This window comes from Lepus europaeus, chromosome 9 (assembly GCF_033115175.1).
Source record: "Lepus europaeus isolate LE1 chromosome 9, mLepTim1.pri, whole genome shotgun sequence".
Lineage (NCBI taxonomy): Eukaryota > Metazoa > Chordata > Mammalia > Lagomorpha > Leporidae > Lepus > Lepus europaeus.
The window spans coordinates 77,729,987-77,741,665 of NC_084835.1; positions in this window are offsets into that span (position 1 = coordinate 77,729,987).

Below are 11,679 nucleotides of genomic sequence, written 5' to 3' on the forward strand. Positions count from 1 at the left end.
CCTCCAAGTTTAAAAGGTTCTGTGTAACAAAGCAACAGCCAATATCATAATGAACAGAAAAAGCTAAAACATCTCCCCTAGATCCAGGACAAGACAAGGAGTTTCACTTCTATCACTCTTATTCAAGGTAGTGCAAGAAGAATTAGCAAGAGTTATTAGGGGAGAAAAAGAAATAATGAGTATCGAAATTGAAAAGGAAGAACTCAAAATATTCGTGTTTGCAGATGACATGATGTTGTACGTGGAAAAACCTAAACACTCCACCAAAATGCAGTTAGAACTTATAAACCAATTCAGTCAAGTTGCAATTACAAAATCAACACACAAAAATGTAGCTTTTTTATACAATAATGATAACCTCACTAAAAAATAAATTGAGGAAGAAATCCTAATCTTAATAACAACAAAAAGTAAAAATATTTAGGAATAAATTATTCAAAGAAGCGAAAGATTACAATCCAATTATAAAAAATTGATGAAATAAATCATTACGAATACAACAGTGAAGAAATATTCCTTATCTATGAATTTGAAGAATTAATACAATTAACATGTCTGTACTGGGGCTAGAGTAGGGCTATAAAATGTAAAACCGCCTCTTGCAGTGCTGGAATTTCCATATGGGTATGGATTCATACCTGGCTACCCTACTTCTAATCCAGCTCTCTGCTGTGGCCTGAGAAAGCAGTAGAAGATGGAGCAAGTGCTTGGGCCTCTGCATAAGTGTGAGAGACCCAGACAAAGATGCTGGCTCCTGCCTTCTGATTGGACCCAGCTCAGGCCATACTGGCCATTTGGATAGTGAAGCATCGGATGGAAGATCTCTCTCTCTATTTCTCTGCTTCTGCCTCTCTCTAACTCTACCTTTTAAATAAATAAATAAAATTTGAAAAAAAAGTGTATACTACCTAATGCAATCTACAAATTCAATGCAATGTCTATCAGAATACTAATGGTATTATTTGCAGATATAGAAAAAACAATCCTAAAATCATATGCAATCACAAAAGATTAGTCAAACTGTTTCTGAGCAACAAGAAAAAAAAAAAGAAAATCAAAATGAAGCTGGAAGCTTCACAATACCTAATTGCAAAGGATGTTTTTCTTAAATCTGACAAAATTTCTTGGTTGGGGAAAATATTAACTTGTTGTAGTTCCTTGAAAATCTTATTGTTTTTGAAGTTTTTCATAACTTTTTAAACTTTTTAAAAAGATTTATTTATGTATTTGAAAGAGTTACACAGAACGAAAGGCAGAGGTAGAGAGATACAGAGAGAGAGAGAGTTAGGAGTTAGGTCTTCCACTGGTACAATCCCCAAATGGCTACAATAATCAGGACTGTGCCAGGTCGAAGGCAGGAACAAGAAGCTGCTTCTGGATCTCCCACACGAGTGCAGGGGCCCAAGGACTTGGGCTATCTTTTACTGCTTTCCTAGGAGCATTAGCAGGGAGCTAGGTTGGAAGTGGAGCAGCCAGGACTTGAACTGGCACCCATATGGGGTGCTGGCATGGAAGGTGATGGCTTTACCTGCTATGCCTTAGTGCCGGCCTTGACTTTTTAAACTTTTATATGGCTATCCCCACATCCACTGTCATTGTTTTCCTCAGATGTTAAGAGGTCATCAGTGGACAGTTTTGAAAATTTGCAAAAGAACTAAGAAATATAAAAGTCTCTCCAAATAGTGCCAATTAAAACAATTTTCAGCATTATGCTTGCTTTTTATAAGATTTGACTACTTATTTGCAGGAGTGACAGATTGCAATAGATGGAGAGGGAGAGAGAAAGAAACAGGTAACTTTTGTGCTCTAGTTCACCAAGTATATGAACAGTTTGCAACAACAGGGGAGAGGGCCAGGCCAATTCCAGGAGCCCTGGACTCTATCCTAATCTACATGGTTGGCAGAGGCCCAAGCACATGGGCAATAAACTGCTGCTTTTCCAGTCACACTGGCATGGAATTGGATCAGAAGCAAAGTAGTCATTACTCAAGCTGGCATTCTGCTATCAGGTGTCAATGCTGCAAGTTCACCTGAACTCACTGTGCTTGCCCCTGAGTAATGTATAAGTATACACACACACAAACATATACACACATCTCACAAATTTTAATCATGAAGGATCTTTTTAATCATTCATCCCACAATAGATGGTGTAAATGTCTCAATTTTGATGAGAATAAATGAGCACTATTTATTCAGATTTCTGTCACTTATTTTGTTATTATATTATAATATAAAATAGTTATCAAATTATAATGACAATCACAGTATCTGCATCTATTGACATTTATTAATTGCCAGGATATTTTTCATGATTTTCCAAGTACTGATTCATTACATAACAGATACTTAGGCTATTTTTCTCCCACTTTTTATAAGAAAATCCAGGAAGGGTTAATATTTTTTTCTGTATACTACTAGGATTATTTTTCTGAATATAACTATGGAAATGTTTATAGAAAGTAAAATGTTATTTCTGACCTTCATAGCAGCTCTATTAATTTATATTCCTACACAAATGATAAGCATTTCAGAGAATTCAGAATCAATTACTCATCTGTCTGTTTGCTGGGAAAATTCAGTATTTTTTTTTTTGTAGTTGTTATCTATTTCATTCTTTTTCCAGATTACATTATTTCCCAATACATTTTTGGATAATTCATTGTTCTTTTCCTCATTAAGGATTTGAAGGTCTGTTTTTTTTTTTAACTTTTGTTTTTAGTACAATAATACTTGCATATTGTTTTGGTAAAATCAGAAAGATTTATGATTTATATGATCTAAAGACAAACCAGAGTATGTATATATATATATATATATATATATATATATATATTTGACAGCTAGAGTTAGTGAGAGAGAGAGACAGAGGCAAAGGTCTTTTTTCCATTGGGTCACTCCCCAAATGGCCACTATAGCCGGCACTGTGCTGATCCAAAGCCAGGAGCCAGGTGCTTCCTCCTGGTCTCCCACGTGGGTGCAGGTGTCCAAGCACTTGGGCCATCCTCCACTGCCCTCCCGGGCCATAGCAGAGAGCTGGACTGGAAGAAGAGCAACCGGGACTAAAACCCAGTGCCCATATGGGATGCCGGCTTGCAGGCGGAAGTTTAACCAAGTGAGCCATGGCGCCAGCCCCTGCATATTGTTTCAAATCCCATATGATATTATTGGCTCTCTCTTCAGCTCTTGAATGACTATTTTCCATTCTCCTAGGGGGACCATTTGCAGAAAATTGATTGCTTTTCATTCATTTTGATTACAGCATTATAATATATTGTTCTTGTTTTCCTTTTTGCATATTATCTACTGGTTTCTTCCAGGAAAAAAAAAAAAGGTGAAACTAACTTTATTAGTTCCCCACTCTATTCTGTCCACATGAAACATTGTATCATCTTGGATTTTCTATTTAATGATCGATGTATTTACTATCTTCCATATATTTCTGTCATTCATTCAATAGTATGTGTATCTGTCCTCACTTTTTAATGATTTATCATATATTTGAAAGGCAGAATTACAGATATAAAGGATAAAGGTAGAGATGGGGTGGGGAGACAAGAAGAGAGACAGAGAGTGAGCTTCCATTTTCTGGTTCACTCAACAAATGGCTGCAATGCCCAGGAATAGGCAAGACCAAAAACAGAACCAAGAGCTTCAACTTGGTCTCCGATGAGAGTGGCAGATGCCCAAGAATTTGGGCCATCTTCCACTGCTTTCTCAAGCAAATTATAAGGTAGCTGGATTAGTAATGAGGCTACCTGGTCATAAACTGGCACCCATAAGAGATACCTGGGTCACAGACAGCAGTTTAACACACAATGACACATTGCCGGCCCCTTTTGTCCTCATGTTTGATGGAACACTTGATCTAATAGCTTCTGAAAATAATTCATGGGAGGTAAACTTATTGAGAACACACGATTCAGAAAAGTTTTTATTCAAACCACAAATTTGGTGATATTTTGATTTGATCCAGAATTCTATTTTGGAAATCTTTCTCTTTCAGCTTATTCTCCCATTCACTTTTCACTTCAGTATTTCTGCTGTGAATGCTAATGTCATTCCTAGTTCCAATTAATTTTTTAAGACTTATTTATTTATTTGAAAGTCATAGTTACACAGAGAGAAGGAGAGGCAGAGAGAGAGAGAGAGGTCTTCCATCCACTGGTTCTTTCCCCAGTTGGCCGCAATAGCCGGAGTTGTGCAGATCTGATGCCAGGAGCCAGGAGCTTTTTCCGTGTCTCCCATGCAGGTGCAGGGGCCCAAGGACTTAGGCCATCTTTTACTGCTTTCCCAGGCCAGAGCAGAGAGCTGATTCAGAAGTGGAGCAGCCTGGACTCGAACTGGTGCCCATATGGGTTGCTGGCACTGCAGGTGGTGGCGTTACGTGCTGCACCACAGAACCAGACTCTATTTCCAATTCTTTTCCATGACATGTTTTAATACTTATTTGTAAATATCAGAAAATATTCAGACTCCTTTCATTACTCCAAGTATGGTGAAATATGATACAGATGTGGATTTATTGAGTCATTTCCTGAAATCTGTGCACCATTTAAATGTGCTCTTCCATTTCTGTTGTGTTGTTTATTAAACATTTAACACTGAAGGAAGTTTTTAAAAATTTAACTTCAGTTAATTAAGTAATTTTAAATCCTTCTGGTTTTGTAATGTTTCTTTACTATAGAATCATATTCTTTTTCTATATGGAATGATGTATATGTCTCTAAAGATATTGTCTGTGATTTAATTGATCTTAGCAAATACTTTGGATAATCTGAATATTTCTGTATTAACAAAACTAATCTTATTGCACCATAAGTTGCTTTGCAAACAAATCACAGGTTTTTTTTTTAAAAGGTTTATTTATTTATTTGAAAGAGTTACACAGAAAGAGGAGAGGCACAGAGGAGGAGAGGTCTTCCATCAGCTGGTTCACTCCCCAATTATCCACAACAGCCAGAGCTGCGCCGATCTGAAGCCAGGAGCAAGGAGCTTCTTCAGGATCTCCCACATGGGTGCAGGGGCCCAAGGACTTGAGACATCTTCTACTGCTTTCCCCAGGCCATAGCAGAAAGCTGGATCCGAAGTGGAGCAGCCAGGTCTCGAACCAGCACCTATATGGGATGCCAGCGCTTCAGGCCAGGGAGTTAACCCACTACGCCACAGCATCAGCCACAAATCACAGTTTAGAACAAACACAAAAGCCATCAAATTAACTTCTCTCCAGATTTCCTAAATCATAGGGTTAGACGTTTGTAGTCCTCTGTTATCTGTTATTCAAGGGCTAGAAAACCAAACCCACGAAACACTTTTCATGTAATTTTCCCAGAAACATGTAAGCTTGAGTGAATCACCCACTTTTTGAGGTCCTCCAAATTTTCTAAGGTTTCTAACTTCTCAGGTAGTGATTTTTCTTATTACTTATAAAACAAGTATCCTATAAACCAGGCTATCAGGCTAATTTTCCTGAGATGGTTGCTTAATATTAATTCTTTATATAAAGTCAATCATTCTTATTCAATAGAGATTTTTATGCTTGATTAAGTAGCAATTATTATAAAATGTTATAGTCTATGCGAAGCCTTCTTGCAAACTCAATTTTTTGAATTATTCTGGTAAAAGAAAGAAAAATTTATACTGTATCTAGCTAAATACCAGTGTTGAAATAAAAAGTAATGAGACTCAAGAAGAAGTTTTAATTATATCACTTCATTTACAAATCCAGAAAATAACATATTTATGTCTTAGGTCCACAGCTATCTTTCATGAACTATTTTCCAGTATGAAACAGTCCTGAAAATTCCCACTCAGAACACTGTAAAGGACTAAAATTTGTTGGCATGATGTCCTTCAGAGGAGGATGTTCTTTGAAATACTATTTAAAATAAATTTTACAGGCTTTTTCATGATATTCTGAGACTGTCCTATTTTGTCAAAAGTGCCAAATTCTGCAGACAAGCATCAGAATAAAGTAAAAATGGCTTTAAGATGACAGAACTGAAATCGGACAATTTAGAACAGTAAACAGTAATACCAAAATAGAGGATAAAATAGCTGTTTCCTAAGATATCAATCAAATTTTCCTCTGAAAGTAAAAGCATGTTATAGACATTAAGGAAATTGACATATACTGAGGAAATTTAAAAAGTATACTAACGAAATGTTTACTTAATATTTATTTTAGTGTATTTACTTAAAAAGACTTTATTTTCTTTTGCAGATTTGAAAAGTCTATCCATTATGAACCAATTTGGAAACACAGGAAACATTATCAAAGAATTTAATTTTTGTTACAAATCTTTTTATTTGGTGAAAGAACAAATTTCTGTGATTTTTCAAGATGTTATTTTAGCTTTAAGGATATTCTGAAAATGTTATTTTAGTTTTGCTAAATTTAGGATACAATTTTGAGAACACAAACTTTAAAAATAATGTTATCAGAAGAGGTATACTTAATTAGAATAGTACTACAGGTATCTGAGAAGCATTACTTATTTAATCAAAGTGACAAGACAATTTAAAATGAAAAAAACGGGCCAGCGCTGTGGCTCACTTGGTTAAAATGAACAAAAACTAAAGCACTTTTGTATGGAAGTTTAGATCCTTTATTTGTGAAGAATCCTCATCCCTTACATTTCTTAGTAATCAAGCATGATAAATTTAATACACATGGAGAGTGTTATTCTAGGAAGTCACAAACTCATTTTGTTCAAGGCACTGAAAGCAGAGACTAATCAATACACTCATCCAATATGAAAAACTGTAACAACATTTTGACACATTCCATTGCTTCTTTGTATGCACATATTATAAACTATGGCGAATAAAATTCACTTTTTTTCCCATTACTATGAACTTTCATGTAATGAAATCAACTGACACCTTGTTTTTCAGTGAAAAAACTTTTTTTCTCAATCTCTCTCTCTCTTTCTCTCTCATACGCACACACACACCACATTCAAGCATGTGTGCATAGTGTTGTATTCCATTATCATCATGGCTCCTAGTATAGTCCTAATCAAACATATTAACTATTACTTTTAACTAAATAAACTTTTATTTCATAGGCAAAGCAAAGAGATAATTGAAAACTCTAGTATAGATGCAGCTTTGCAGACTTACAAAGATCATGAATAGAAATATTACAGCATGTTTTGATTATGCATTAATTTCCTCCATAGAATTTAATTTAAAATTACCCAAGTATTATTATTGGCATAAAAATGTTTGTCTAAGGGAAATATCCATTTTGTTTAAATATACTATATTTTTCATAATATTGATATTATATAAGTGCCTGTTAGCTTATTTTATGAGTAAACCCATACACATTTAGGATATTCAGTAATTAGCCTCTTTATAGCTTAAAAAGATTATATATGCATATTATATTTGCAACTGACAATTCAATGAAAAGACATAATCAATATTTTAAATAAAATTACTAAATCAGTATGATTTTACAAATATAAAAGTTTACTATAACTTCTCTATAAACACACACACACACACACACACATCAGTGGTTGTTCTCAATAGCCAAGTGGAGCAAAGGAAAGAGTCAGAGAGAGACTGCGAGAGAACAGTAACAATCCCCATTCTCAACATTAGAGAGCAGGTATTAAAAATCAGTAGGGACAGGAATTTAGCATAACAGTTAAGATGCCTGCATTCCATGTTGGACTGCATGGGTTCCAAGTCTTGAATCCATTCCCAATTCCACCCTTCACTAAAGCACATCCTAGGAAACAGCAGGTGATGGCTCAAGTGCTTGAGTCCCTAACACCTGCAAGAGAGACCTGGACTGAGTTCTGGGCTCACTGTCATTTGGGTAGCAAATCAGCAGATGGAAGCTCATTCTTTGTCAATCTGTTTCTTTGTGTCTCTTTCTTTCTGTCACATAAAGACTCACATAAAATTAATAAATACAATATTTTCAAAAAGAAAAAAATAAATGACCACAGCTGTAACTACATGTGGGAATGTAGTAAAAGTTTTAATATGCACATCAGCAGAGTTGTAGTATAGAAGAACTAGAATAACTATACAATAGTGTCCAAACAAAATATATAAATGTCTTGGGGCCGGTGCCGTGGCTCAGTGGGTTAATGCCATGGCCTGAAGCGCCGGCATCCTATATGGGTGCCAGTTCTAGTCCCGGCTGCTCCTCTTCTGATCCAGCTCTCTGCTATGGCCAGGGATAGCAGAAGATGGCTCAAGATCTTGGGCCCCTGTACCCACATGGGAGACCTGGAAGAAGCTCCTGGCTCCTGACTTCAGATCGGTGCAGCTCCAGCTGTTGAGGCCATCTGGGGAATGAACCATCGGATGGAAGACCTCTCTCTGTCTCTACCTTTCTCTGTAACTATCTTTCAAATTAAAACAAATATATAAATGTCTCAAATTATCAAAATAGAAACTAAGTGAATTGCAGATTTCATAAATCCAAATACATACTTCTCAAGGCACAGCATAGCCATTTTTTGAAAACTGCAGGCAAGAAATGGAAAACTTGAAAGCAGTTTAAAGGCAATGGCAACTTACATATTAAGCAAACATTAATACAGATAATAGTAGTTTTTTTTTTTTAATCAGAAGCTACTGAAGCCAGAAAAAAGAAGAGCATGATTATTTGAGAGCTGAAAGAAAATGGCTGTCAATCAAGATGGCTTTCAACCCACTCCTAACGTCCCCCAAGAATGAAGGGAAAATCGAGTTATTCTCAGATGGGAGAAAACTGAGTTTGTCACAAACAGACTTAAAATAATGGCCAAAAGATCTCTAGATAGAAGCAAAAATGATAAAAGAAGAAAATGTTAGAGCATTGGAAGGAAGAATAAACACAGCAAGAAAAATAAAATAAATAAAAACAAAAACCTTTTCATTTTTCTTGAATTTTCTAAATGTTTCATAGTAAAACCAAGAAATAAATAAAACTTCCTATTTTCAGAAGACATGATTGTTCATGTAGAAAATAATAAGAGATACATTCATATATATGTATGCATAGAAGTTAACTTCAAACACATCATGAAAAAGTGAAATTCAAAGATGAGTTTACTTTGCTGCAAAAATTTTGAAATTTAACATATTTTTTCTTATTATGCATTTTTCATGATTTTTTTTCAAGATCTTTAATTCTGGCAATAGACATACAGACTCTGAAATTAAAAAATATAATTTTAGTGGGGAGAAGATATTTGGCACAGCAGTTAAGATGACCCTTGAAATGTTTGCATTCCATATCAGAGTACCTGGGTTAGAGACTTGGTTAACATTTCTGATCCCAGCTTCCTGCTAATGCATACGTGGGAGGCAATAGTAATTGCTCAAATATTTGGATCCCTCCTCTTTAAGTGGGATACCTGGAATAAGTTCCAGGTTCCTGGCTTCAGTACAGATCAGTCCATGCTGTTGTTGACATTTGAAAAGGTGAGCCAGCAGATGAAAGATTTTCTCTCTCTCTTTCTGTCATTTAGAAATTTAAAAAAAAAAAAAAAAACTTTAAAAGTTAAAAGAAGCATCATTTACAATCACTCAAAAAGAAAACACAAGCATAAATCTAACAAAACATGCACAAAGACTTCAATGCTGAGAAGTACCCAGTCTTGAGGAAAGAAATATATATATCTAAACAAGTGAAGAGACTCACCATGTTAGTGAATGTCAATTCTTACCAACTGATATGCAGGTTCCTGCAATTCTTATCAAAAACCCAGCAAGAGTTCTTGCAGATACATAACATTATTCTAAAACCTATTTTGAAAAACAAAGAAACAAGAATAGCTGAAACAAATGTTAAAATAATGTGGGAATATTCAATCTAATTTCAACACTTATTGTATGACTGCCTCAACAATGGTTGATCTCTGTGAAAGAATAAAAACACAGATCAGTGAGACAAAATAGAAGACTCAGCAAAGGAGTCACAAAATACTCTCATTTGATAAATACAGTCTTTCAGACAATTTTACTGCACATCCACTAGGAAAACATAAATAAATAAAGCTCAACTTTAGTTTCACACATTCTACCAAAATTAAAATGATCACAGACTTGCGAGTCATTTTCATACTTTATGAGTATGTAAAATGTTAACATAAATCTTTTGGAGACAAAACCTCTGTGAAGTGTGGGTAGCCAAAATGCTCTTAAACTTGACATCAACAGCAAGATGCATGGGAGGAAAAACTGACACATTTGGAGTTCATGGACATTAAAAACAGCTGTGTGAAAGACCATTTAAAGTCTGAAGAATGCTAAACACAGAAAGAAAGCATTTAGGTGCCACCTATCTGACACAGAACTAGCAACTAGGATATTTAAAGACTACTCACATTTCAGTATGTAAAAAATAGACAATCTGGCTAAGAAAATGTTCAAAAGACATACAGCAATGCTTCATGGAATAAGATACCCATATGACAAACAAGCACATGGAAAGATGTTAAGCTGATTAGCAGTTAGAGAAATTCCTATTAAAACCAAATGAGTATTACTACACACATATTAAAATATCTGAAAGAAGCAAAAACATCAAATACAGGTAAGAATGTGGAAAACTTCATTATTCATACTTTGCTGGTGGAAATATAAAATGGTAAAAACTCTCTGAAAATATTTCAGTGTTTTCTTAAACAAAACTAAACTCTTGTTCAATGAAACAATATAACTACTGTACAATGATCCCATAATAATGAAAATACGTTTATAGAAAAATCTGTGCATGAATGTATATGAAAGCTGTTTTTTCCTAATCACTTCAATGTAGACACTATGCAGATGTCTTTCAGCTGGTGTCAGTAAAACTGTAGCACATCTATACCCACATGGTACAACCATATCATGTACTTAATAACAAAAAGGCTACAACTCGGAAGAATCTTTAGAAAGTTTATATTGTATGAAAAAAAAAAAAAACCACATTTCAAAAAGATTGCATACTTTGTAGTACCATTTTTATAGCATTCTTTAATTAATGAAAGTATATAAGTATGGAACAGAACAAATGGTTTGTTCCCAGAATTAAAGGAGAGTTGAGGGCAAGATAGGAATAGATTTGGCTTGTGGAGAAAAGGGAATCCTACTATACTGTTTGTATAAATGCAGCTCAAGGCAGACATTATTAAAAATAGTATGGGCCGGCGCCATGAGTCACTTGGCTAGTCCTCCACCTGCGGCGCTGGCACCCCGGGTTCTAGTCCTGGTTGGGGCACCGGATTCTGTCCCGGTTGCTCCTCTTCCAGTGCAGCTCTCTGTTGTGGCCCGGGAAGGCAGTGGAGGATGGCCCAAGTGCTTGGACCCTGCACCCGCATGGGAGACCGGAAGGAAGCACCTAGTTCCTGGTTTCGGATCGGTACAGCGTGCTGGCCGCAGCGCACCGGCCTTAGCGGCCATTTGGGGAGTGAACCAACAGAAGGAAGATCTTTCTCTCCATCTCTCTTTCTCTTACTAACTCTGCCTGCCAAAACAAACAAACAAACAAACAAAAAAAACCAGTATGGACATCCCTAAAGAAAGTGAAAAAGAACTGTTACCCTATGACCCACTATTCTGTTTTGGTTATATTTACCCAAAGGAGGTAAAAATCAGCACCTTGTAAAGATATCCTCATCCCCATGTTCACTGCATCATTATTCATAATAATCAGTATGTGGAAATAACCTACAAGTCCAT